The sequence below is a fragment of the Engraulis encrasicolus genome, unplaced genomic scaffold (genome assembly GCF_034702125.1).
Source record: "Engraulis encrasicolus isolate BLACKSEA-1 unplaced genomic scaffold, IST_EnEncr_1.0 scaffold_130_np1212, whole genome shotgun sequence".
NCBI lineage: Eukaryota > Metazoa > Chordata > Actinopteri > Clupeiformes > Engraulidae > Engraulis > Engraulis encrasicolus.
In genome coordinates this window covers 79,566-92,457 of record NW_026944801.1, presented here as the reverse complement: position 1 = coordinate 92,457, position 12,892 = coordinate 79,566, and positions in this window count along the sequence as shown.

Sequence of the window (12,892 nt, the reverse complement as noted above, 5' to 3'; positions counted from 1 at the left end):
GTTCTTCGTAACTTTGGCAAACATGTCTGTCTGTCTCACAGTTAGTGCCCTCACGGTGCAAGACAGTTTTGTGCTGGAATCGGAAAAGGATCAGCCTTTAAAGGGTGTGGTTTCGACAATGGCCCCTATTCCCAAAGAGAACAAGAAGAACAAGACAAGCAGGAGGCTGTTATGAAAAGACTAAGTGATGACTTGTCTGTGTACACAGCGGAACTAGTGGCCATACTATTGGTTTGAACTTGGGTGGAAAGCAACAGGCTTCCAGGGAATATTGTTATTGCATCAGACTCTTTTTCAGCATTGTGCAGCATCAAGAATGTGCAAGACGTGATATTGTTTATGAAATTGTTCAACTGGCAAGCAGTCTGCAGAGATCTGGTATCAGTGTAGCTATGTTGTGTGTACCTGCGCACATTGGAGTTACAGGGAACGAGCTGGCAGACCAGCATGCCAAGAAAGCAACTGATCATCCTACAGTAGACATGAATATTAAGTACAGTCAAACTGAATTTAAAAGTATTATCAAGTGCAGAACTAGGCAAAAGTGGCAGCACATCTGGGACAATGGACTAACTGGCAGACACCTTTACAGTATTCAGGAAACAGTGCGTCGAGGCAGAAATACGTTCAGAAGCACAAAAGATGAAGACGTTGTTTGTAGAATGAGGATAGGCCACACAGGCTTAAATAACACTTTATTTGTAATGAGGAAGCATGTGGATGGAAAATGCAGTGAGTGTAACACCCTGGAAACCCCTGAGCATGTCATAGAGCAGTGTTTCCCAACCTTTTTTGTCTTGTGTACCCCCAAGCCTTTTCATTGTGCCATGAGTACCCCCTAAGTCAAGTTCTATATCACTTTCTTCATCCCAATGTAACTAAGCTCCATATGCTCCATAAGCTCCTGCAGTGTGCTCGCATACCCCTAGTGGTACACGTACCCCTGGTTGGGAAACACTGTCATAGAGGAATGTGCGAAATATCACTGGGCGAGACTGGAGCTGAGCAGAAGCCTTGAGGGAGACAAGCATAAAGTACCTCTAAAGCTGAATGAAATCTACAAAGGCAAACTGGAGAGCCATGCTTTCAGCACTTGTTTCATTTCCTAAGGGAAACTGGTCTCCTATGGAGAATACAGTATAGTCTAACTTGTTTTCTTTTCTTTTCCTTGTCTTTTTTCTTTTCTTTTCTTTTCTTTTGTCTCTTTCCTTTGATAGAGTAGTTTAACATTCCAGACCCACACTCCATTTCAGAAGGTGGCGGTAATGCACACCAACCAGTTGCTTGCCAACCACCAATAAACAGTATTAAGAAAAAGAAGAAGACAAGCAGGAAGCATGTGTAACAGGTTGGACTAGGGCCCGATTCGAAACGGGGAAGGCAGTCCTTCCAGTGAGCTAACTGGACATCGAGTCATGAAGTGTGGATCGAAACGAAAAATTGCTTTATTTCCTCTCTCGGCAGTTGACTGCATTTGTGGACGTAACGAGGATATTTCGAGGATACATCAGATGCTGACTTCGCTGCCTTGGTACCCAACATGCTGTGCGCCACCTCCCTCTCAACCGGAAACCTGAAAAACAAACATGGCTACTACCCAAGCTACTACCTTATCATACTCTTTATTCTGACACTTATGTATGTAGATATTGAAAATCGAATGCATAAATCAACATTGTAGTATCTAAATATGCTGTCGCTAGATCTATTTATAGCCTATTTTACGATTCCGCCGTCTGACGATCATTCACCGTTCAAATAGCATGCGTAAGCTAAGCGCTAACGTGATGAACGTAACTCCCGCCATAGAATCGCAAGAATCGCCGTAACATCAAATGCGCAAGACGGCGCACTCGTTAGTGCCGTTCGTAACGGCTGCCTCATCAGCTAACTTCGCCTCTCTGATCAGTGACCTGTTTATGTAGGAGGAGAGTCATCGAGTCACTGCCTCCCGTTTCGAATTCAGCCTAGGTCCCCTACTTAAGGTCAGATCAGACTTTTGCAATGGCGCTCGTCAAAAGTCGCGTGGGAGTGGCCACGAACCAGCATCTGCGAGTTCTGCGAGGTCCGAGGTCTCGTCGCGAGCCACATTTGAAATTGTGCGATTACTTTCACTACATTGTAAGCACTGCGGTCATTATTAAGCAATGTTGCTTTCTAGCACGATTAGCTAGGTATTTTCACACAAACCGCAAAGGCAATGCACTGGTATCATTATTTGACATTATTTTCAGGAGCAGAAAATGCAATCATATAAAGACAGTTGATTCTGCCGATGTGTGTTACATGTGGAGAAAGCTACGGTAGTAAAACCGCATTGCTGCAGGCATTGTGCCACGAGTGTTCAACTTTTTTGTTACTTAGCTTGTAGCTTTGTGTACTTACACACATTTACACACACGTTTTTAATAGAATACAGCTCTGCTCTCGCAAACTACTGGCATTGCGCTGCCACAAGAATAGAACAAGGAAGTAGCGAGACGACCAATCATAGCGCCTTTTTGTCTGCGTCCTCCGCGTCCGTCCGACGGATAGTTAGATTTTTTTCGAGGCGCTCGACGACGGGCACAGTGCCTCTGCGCGGGAGGCGTGGACTCGCACAGACACAAGACGGACGGATGCAGAGGCTATGCGTTCGAAGCATAAATCTAGCTTTAGTGTGCATGTTGTAATTGAAAACAGATGCCCGTGTGGGCGAGGGCGGAGCCCTTCCGGTTAGTATAAATTGCCTACTATGTTGGCTGTTAGCCAGGTGTGGCTAACCTCAGTACCGGTTGGCGCTTGGGGAAGCCCTGTACGCTGGGTGCAGTAGGTGATGTTGGCTTCTGGACCCATACTGGAGCGCGCACTAGAGCGCAGCTGAAATGCGGACGCCAGGTTGCCGCATGTAGCCTAACCGGCTCGAAGGTAAGCCCTGCACCTGGCGATACCCAATTATGTTTGTACTGTGGCTAACGTGATGTTGCTTCACTGCAGCATTGCATGGTCGGCACCTGAAGCGAGGGTCAACCGTAGGCTTCCAGGCTTGGTCCGTTGCTTCCCAGTTGCAACTTAAGGTAATTTCTAATTTACCGTCACTCTGTGCCTGTGGCTTTCACGCCACACCTTGCACATTGATAATGGCATTTCCTTGGCATAGGGTGACCAGACGTCCCGGTTTGACCGGGACAGTCCCGGTTTGGAGTTGTGTGTCCCATGTCCCGAGCAAACTCTCTCGGGACACAAATATGTCCCGGTTTTGGCCACCCACTACATTACGCCATGTCTATCAGGGTAAATATATGGAAAAGATTACATGTTTACCTGCCACAATTAATGGCAGCCAGCGCTTGTATAGAAAGTCTGAAGGAGTCAGTTGCAATTTGTCATTCCGACCTCTAAAATTGCTTAGAATGCAGGAAATTGCATCTAAAAAATACAAATTTTCCTGGGGGAGGACCCCCAGACCCGCCCGCCAAATAATGTCCTTCAGTCACGCACAAAGTGTCCCGGTTTTCCACTACAAAAATCTGGTCACCCTACCCTGGCATTAACCCAGTCTGTCTTGTGCTTTCTAGGTTGAGCACATAGGCCTATTGTCAATGGGCTGGGGTGCCGCCGTCTTTTCCCGGTGTTTGTGTTTGTTATTTTGCCTTTTACCACCACGAGCTCTCTTAGTTGTGGCAGGTTGTTGTTCTTTGCGCAGGTGCGCGACGCCTTCGTCTTTCAGCCATACGGTCTGACACGGTCAGCTCCAATCACCCACCCCTTGGACAAGACAGTAGTATTATCGTGTAAACTTATTGGTGATGTGTAGATCCCCTGAGTGGTCTAGTAAACCCTCCGCCAAGAGGCCTGATTTGATAAACATAGGCTACCTCACTTGGACCACCTGCTAATAAGTCCAAGGTGGGACAAGGGGTATGCTTCGGAGGGAAAATGTGGGACAGACCCTGACGTGCGCGCTAGACCTGTTCAAAAAAAACTTTTTTTGTAATTTTGAAGCCAATTGCTGTGATTCCCATTCTCCAAGGTGTGAAATGGCCAGATATAAAATTATTTTGATTTTGGACCATGGGAAGACCTGCCTCAAGAGCCATAAAGTTTCAATGTTTATTTTTAATCAAAAACGCCTGACATTTGGCCCCATTTTGCCTCATAACTTCACAGCCATTTGTCATAGAGCATTGTGGGTGGTGCCAAAATTTCTTTTCAGGTGATACCCAATATATTAGTATCCTATACAGTTATAGCTGACTTTAAAGCAGAAATGTGTTAAATTTAGGCGAATTTTGGTGGTTTCAGCTCAAACAATACTCAATTGGACCCCAGAAAGGTTTATTAATTCACCAAAGTATAGTGCCAAATTGAAGTCTGAAATAAAATATATTTCCTAACATTTCATATATTGCCAGTGACACATCCTGAGCTGTCAGAACACAATATATAAAGTCGTGATCTCTTGCTTACTCTTCCTGTGCTGTCGGAACACAATATTGGATCCTGATTTTGTTGGTTTGCCCACCAATACATTATCAATCTGTAATTTTAATATTAGGTGTATTCTAACATGGAAAGATAGAATATCAAAAATCCAGAAAGTAGCTTAAAAGAATATATATTAGGAATTTATTTATTATATTTATAATTATTATTACTTATTTATTTATTTTTCATAGTGATGTATCCCCCTAAATCTTGGGCCTTATATGCCACAAGGCCTATTAACCTAAACATTGCGGATATGGCCATTATAATATCATGCAACCAATGTTTAGTTTTTCCTTTCTAAATATGCCTACTGCAAATATAAAGCAGACTACAGTATAGATCAATGTCAGTGCTTAACCCCCACAGCCCTAGTAAATATTTGAATCAATAAATAAATGGGCAACATTTAGACAATTTAGACATTGTCAGCAGACGTCTCCTTTGAAACAATAAGTGAACATAATTTCAATCTTTTGAAAATACCAGCTAAAGCTTGTGCCTCTGTGCAGTTTTGCCAAATTGGTATCTCATGAGGACCCATAGGGTACTTTGTAGGCCTACACCTTTTACAATAATAGCCTAATTTAGCAAGCTACAACATCACAGCATTTGGGGAAACACTTCAACATTTGGATAGAGTAGAGAGTAGAGTAGAGTGCTTTATTGTTACTATATAAATATTAGGCATGGTACGGTTTGCGTTGCAAACCGAGACCGTACGGTTTGCATGTCACGGAACGGTATAGTGGGCAACCGCACGGTGCCCACGGTTTAAAAAAAAAATTAAATAAGAGTGACCACCGGCGGACGACGCTATTAAAATCCTACTACTTTTACAAGCATAAAACACAAAGACTACGTAGGATATTGAGTGTGGAAAGACTGATTTCTATCATCCAACTGAAAGACATAGGCCTAATGTAACAGCATGCGCCAGCTGACTAGGCTACAGTAGCCTACAAGCAAGTGCAGGTCGGTCAGCAACGTCACCCTCTCCCCCCTCTCTCTCCACGTCAGCGCAAGTGACTGTTCCCAGCCTTTATGCTGACCATTTTAAATTAAATGAACATGAATTTACAAACAATGACAGATTAGCAGAACAAAGTAGACTATGACTTACGTTACAGTAGCCTAGTGTAGGCTATATCCACATGGCATTGAATGGGGATTCCGGACGGCAAAATGCGAGATAATTGAACATATCCATCAGATTCACTGTGCTGTCCTTAACTGCAATCAACTGTAGGCCTAATTATATGTAGCTAGTTAAACTCTGATGGACGGAAGGGGACTTTGTGCTGTTGCCTAGTTAACATTGATGTTTAACCCTATAACAAAAATAAAATTTGACTGTTTTAAAAGGCTCAGCTTCACAGGAGTTTTGTGAAACATTCTTGTGCATACACTTAAAAGTATTTGTTACCTTAACTTTCACATTTTAACATAACATAACCCTATCACTTGTTCACTTGAAATTGAATTTGACTTCTGATTTTACTTCTATGCTTCTCACGGCCGGTGTCCTGTCTATATGAGCGACCCGTCGAGATGTGATTCTCTTCGCTACTGAGCATGCGCACACCATCGCGGTGGTTTTCGCGGGTGATTGCCCATCGAATTGTGAGACCGCAAGTTACGATAGGATCCCCTGAGACTGTCAACTTTAGTGACTCAAACTGTAGCCTATGTCCTCCAGAGGTTACCACCAGTCATCCATAGTCTAGTTAGCCTATAGCCTGTCCACCGACTGTCATGGACTGAAAGTTACGATATAGTCTATCCCCTGGGGGGAAAACGGGAAATAGCGTGGATCATCCAGCAGATCATTGGAAAATCTGCGAAATAGCGTGGCCTCGAACATTTGCTACTTTGTTGCCTAACCGTAATCGCTCACACACTCAGCCTCGAACATTGTAACATCGATCAGAAAAGACTATTTATGTAGATGTAACAGTGGCACGTTTACGGTTAATTAAATTCAACTCAGCTCTTGCACGACTACGCCACCTAGGGTGGGGGAAGACAACCTAGGAGTGAAATTACCCCCCAAATTAGTAAACCAGGACACAGGTTCGGAGCACTCTTAGGGAGGAGTTTATTCTCTTTTCACAGATACGATGGTAATACAAATCAATAAAATATACATGCAGGTCATGGAAGTCGGGTAGGTTCAAATGTACAACGTACAGTGGTGATGCATAGGGGACAACTGGTAGTACATTACAGAATACAACCTGGATGAGTGGTATAAGACAATATTGCACAAATTCCCTATTATCTCACTGGCGAGCAGTTATGTGGAACAAAACCCCAGTGGCCACATACACACACTACACGTACACACGCACGGCACCTGTGCGAGAGAGCAGGGAGGACTACACCGCCGTAGGTTGACTGAAGGGGGTGTACACTTGCCTCCGGTGCCGTGCCTAGATGACAATCACACACGCATACAGACGCACAGACACACACGCACTCACAACACACACAGGTAACTAGACCTGCGCAGTGCGCAGCGAGGAGGCTGGCGTCCCAAGAAACGGGCCAGAAAATAAAAATAATTAAACCAAACAAAAGCAGGACAGAGCAGGTGGAGCCAGTCGGAACCGGCGCAGAGTGTGACGGCAACAAAACAGCAACCTCCGAGGAGTGTAGCTAGCAATCCCCCTGTAAGTTAACAAACAGGTACCCATTACTCACTAGCCTAGAGGTAATCGGTGACAGCGACAATCAAGAGGAAGAAATGAATACTTACAGCGTCAGAGAGGCACCGCTAACCTGATCATAGATCCGTGGTTCGGAACAATCGCAATTTGGACCACACACTGAGGAAAGTGAGGGTAGATTTAGTGACTAAGGTCATCGTTACCATCGGAGGAACAACATCAACGTAGCATAGGCCAGCTTACCATCCACTGACTGCAGTCAGGTACCCAGGGGCCAACCACTGTGGCCACTCCAAGCCGGCGTAAGCACCACGAATCAGGCCTGCCACAGGGCACAGATGATGGGGCAACACACCAACCAAGGGGGTACACACCGGTGCAGTATAGGCAGCGCGAAGTGAACGCCAGTTCACAGCAGAGTGCAGTTCCACACAAGAATGGCTAGAAGTGGAATGCAGTCACATAATCAGGCCCGTAATTCAGACAATACGGCGATCGGACACATCATAAAGTATGAATGTTAAATGCCTACCTGAAGGTACCAAATCTACCGGATAATGATCACGGCTAGCAGCAGCTCACACGCCAGCCGGCCTCCTTTGCCGGCAAAACAACAGCGGGGCGGAAAGAGACCCACGTCACGTCCAAAAACTACATTTATCAACATAAAAGTCCTGCCAGTAATGGGCCAGCCAATCACAGACAAAGGACCAAAATCAGTCAGATTGAGGGGTGTAGCCCAATCTGTCACATATAGGAGGCGTTCTCATTGCAAAATGGAAAAAATCGCCACCTCTGATTGAGCTGTCAAAATGCTCCCTCCACCCTTTTCATCCAAGCATTTGAATCGACTACATTGTAAAATGCCTGAACATGGTAGGCTAATAAGAAATGCACTGGTTGGGATGTTATGAAAATATGATTCCGGTCATTAAAAGACAGACATCTACCAAAACAAAGCCACAATACGCTATCTGCTATCTGGGGATATTTAAAGCGCGCTTGTTTATCCCCATACACATGATTTCATGTGGCAATTTGCCTTGCGAGCCCACGTCGCATTGAAACCAAACCAACAGCAAATGACTGCATTAAACAACCCGTAGCCAGGCCCTGATCCCAAACACTTTCTCCAGTATTTGCGCAAACTCAACTCAGTCTCTTTCATATGGCACGTTTCTTAACTTGCTCAAACGAGAGGCTGACGTGGTCAGCAGCCGCACGTTCTTATTAAACTCCGCACGAACGATTGCACACCCCTGTCCGTGAAATAGGAAGTAATGGTTATTAAAACAGTCCTACGTGGACCGATTGAAACGCCTTCCGCGGAAAATCAAGGTCGCTCATTTAGATGAGGCATCGCAAATCGATAGAACACCACTATCGAATAGGGCGACCAGTCGCTCATCTCGACGAGGCAACACATCACGACAGAACACCGGCAGTTTCTTGATAGGAAGCAACTGATTCATAAGCGCAAAACTCGCAGAAAGCGGTATCAAAATAAAAGTCCAATTCGTTCTCAGTGTGTCATTAACCAAAATAGTCATACTACACTGACCTAATGGTCCCATTACCTACAGGAGTGTAGCTGTTTTATTTTTACACGTCAAATGTGTTATAGCATGTAATATTTAAATATTTGTCAACTTAAAAGTTAGGACTTAGTTCTCCCTTTTTGTGAAATAAATGGAAGCATGTTAAAATCATTGATATCTTTCCTCTTTCAGTTGGGTTAAATGAAGTCAAATTCAACATACCCATGATAAGCTTACATTTTCATTCAATTTTTTATTTAATACAATTTATTTAAAAAAAAAAAACAAACAAAAAAACAGAGAACCGTACAAAACCGAAAACCGTGACCTTGAAACTGTGATATGGACCGAACCGTGACATTTGTGAACCGTACCACCCCTAATAAATATAGTGAGATTATGTATTCTTAGCTGACAATTCCTGCTCTTGTCTACTGTATATTCTTTTACAAATGCCAGGATGGTTCGTAATGGATGCAGCAGGGTGGCACCTGGTTGAAATAGCTGGTCCTCTACCGTGAATCACAGCATGAGAAGGGAAACTACTTGCATTTAGTAGCCTAATAAACCTAACCTGGTTCTCACGCAGATGGATATTCATCCATCTGGAATTCTGCTGGTAACCTTGCTTTTTTATCCCGTAGGTGTATTTAAAAAAAGCTCGAACCTGATTGGAGAAATTAGGTAACAGTGACGTACGACTTCAACCAGTCACATCGAAGTGGGCCGTGACGTAGATTGTCAGCGACGCGCGAGAGAAGCCACAACAGAGCAGTTAGCATGTTGACAGTAGTTCCAGCCCAGCTAGCATGTGTATAGTGGATCATTGGTGGCGTTTGAACGGCAAGCCGCCTGTGGTATGCCACCTGTGTCCGACATCGGACCACTGACGGTTACAAAACACACAAGGCATCGGTGGATTTTGGTTGGCAATCCGACATAGTGCACGAATACTCTGTCTGCACTGTCCAAACAGCGGCATGCTACCAGCCCCTAGCACCAATGGAGGAGGACCGCCTACTCATTTGGTGCCATCGTTTGCATCAGATAAATCACCACAAAGATATGGTAAGTTAGATGTCTTGAAATGGCTATATTTTCTTTTAGTGAACACATCATGGGCATGGGTTTGTCAGTTTCTGACGGGGTGATAAATATTGCAGACAAAATGGACGTCTGCTTGCCTGCACAACCAATGTGACATGTGTTGATGAATAAAACTTAATCAAGTATGTGTATTTCGCTGAAAATGATTACCGATAAAATGTTATTCCGACAAAATTGCCAGCCATATGAAAACAATGCAGCCTCAACAACATGCAGTTGCTACTAGCATTATTGGTTGTGTTCTGGTCACCGTTATAGGCATGTAACGCTGCATTATGTAATAACGGTGCAATATGTAATAATGTAACAAATTATTACATAATGCGGTGACAATTGCCGCATTGTGTAATAATTTACGCATTTCGTAATAAATTTCTTGAACGCATTTCGTAATAACTTTTTTCTCATCTTGTAATAAATTATTACAAAATGCGAAATTTATTACGGAATGCGGCCGCAACTTTTTTTTGATGGAAATGTAATAACATGCCAGGTCCAAATTACTAACAGGAAAAGAGGGACGATGACAAAGGGGATGAATCGCCAGGAAGACAGGGATGATCTTTCTCGCAGAGCAATGTTGTCTTCAAGAGCGAGTCTCGCCTGGTTTTGTGTAGGCTAGGGTTACGACACGCAATCCACCGCTGGACCAGCTGGCTATCAGCAATCACCGCCTGTTTGTTTCAAATCCTGGTCATCCCTCGTGAGTGTAGGCTACTGCATATAGGTTAGGCCTAGTTAAAACATTGCTACGACCCAATTTGGCACACTGTCCACTCCATGCGCAAAAGACACAACGTCGGAAGGGATTCGGTTACTGACAGAGGTACGAAGCAGTCCTCAACTTCAGAAAAAAGATGGAAATGTGGATACTATGTGGGCCTGGAGAAAGAGGTTCACTCTCCCCAGCAGTTCAAAACCACCGTGTCAGGTTATGCTTCGGAAGAATATCGGGGTTTTTTTTCCGACAAAAACGAAGCGCCATAAAGTCACAGTCAAGTTTCTAGGCTATAGGCCAGTACAGCAGCGTTAATAAACTCCAAAAAAGTCATGTGACATACCCTAATAATGACAATCTTACTGTGCAAACGAAGTGTGGGGGATTGGGGCAATAAAAACAGTCGGTGGTGGGTAGTGCGCGATAGCTCTGTGATGGGGAGGGGGATTCTTTTGGCTACACCTAGACTACCCAACTCAGGACTCTGGGTCCAACCGAGAATCTCCACAATGAGGGAAACACATCGAAAACATAAAATTAAATATGCTATATGCACAAATAGAGTTCATATCAATCAGACATTCTATTAGGTTAACAATGTTATTTTGAAACCTAATGAAGAGCCACATAATAACGGTCTGGCACACCCTCATGGCGCTGCTGCAGCGCATTGACATGGAGGAAACCTACAAAAAATATATGATTATTATTTTAAATAATAAAACGGTTCAGACGGTATCTGGTGGATACTGCCACTGTTTAAGGCCATTTCACTTCTTGAAATTTAGCCTATAGGTCTGGAAAGGTGTTACAATATTAGAACCTGGCCTATTCTCTGCGGTGCTTAGTATGTCGGTAGAACGCGGCGACTCCCTCTATCTACGTCGGATCAATATGGGCCAGGTTTGTCTCCGTGCGTCAGCGGACACACACGCGCGCACACACACACACACTCGCTCTCTCTCTCTCACACACAAGTTGTGAAATGATTTCTTAACGGTTTTAACCGCATCATTCGCGACTCTCGAGCAGTTTGAGAACTGAGAAGAATGAGAGAGAGAGGGCAGTGACTACCATGTCACTGAGACTATGTGTGTATTGAATCCAAGTGCAGAAAAAACATATCCATATAGATTATTACATAATGCACCATGTTATTACATTTCCATCAAAAAAAAAAGTTGCGGCCGCATTCCGTAATAAATTTCGCATTTTGTAATAATTTATTACAAGATGAGAAAAAAGTTATTACGAAATGCATTCAAGAAATTTATTACGAAATGCGTAAATTATTACACAATGCGGCAATTGTCACCGCATTATGTAATAATTTGTTACATTATTACATATTGCACCGTTATTACATAATGCGGCGTTACAGCCTAGAACTGGCATGACAATTTACCCATGCTCTGTTAATACAGTAAACCGTTTATACTCGCATACGTTTTGTATATCCTACCATGAGAGAAATACACCAGGATTGCATTAACTACTCCCGGTGTGCGCAACTAACTTCGGGTCCAATGAACTTGGATGGCATGATAAATAGCTGTTCACGTCAGGCGAGACAGAATGGGGCGTCTTAAGTTCTATTTTACACTTTGGAAACTGCATTACGGTTCGACGAGACGAGCATGCCGTCGCACTTTTTCCGTTGTTATTGTGCACGATTGTATTCTCAAACACTTCAGCTGTGGTCAATTCAAATAGTCGATTCTGGAGTGTGCTAAGCACTTCGAGAAGTTGTAGGTGACCATCCCTAGTTGATCGGACGACCCCAAGTTAAAGGATAGTTCCGGCGTAAAATGAAAGTTTCACCATCGCTTTCCCATGCCACATAATGTATCTAATGATGAGCCATTCTGGGCAATGCCGCGCCGTTATGGAGTTAGCTAATTTTAAGCTTTTTGGTGAAAAACGCAGCCAACGCATCACGGCGGGGCCAATTCTAAACCTATTCTTTTCTGATGTTTCCCCGCTATAAACAACTTCAAAAACGCTACACACTTCATCACAAAGGTCTCGTCAATCAAACCGAGGCACAGAGAATGTCATCGAACCACACAATCGTTCACTGGCCAGTGTTTTCAGAGGTGTCTCACTGTTGCAACTCTCTGACCCGGATGCAGGCTACTCAATCAGGTGGCTAGGTAGGCTAAACATGGTCCGCGGTTCGCACCGGCTACGACCGTAAAATGAAAAGCTGGAACCCCGACCGTTTTCACCGACTGCCACTGTCTAAACCAGCCATATTACGGGAATGGCTAATAGCATTAGAAGTGGACGAAATTGGCGTAAAAACCCGGAGGGATCGCTACTACCGTGTGTGCAGGCAGCAGATTTGAAGAGTTGCATGGAGAGTACAGGTAGGCAGACTACTCTTACAAAGT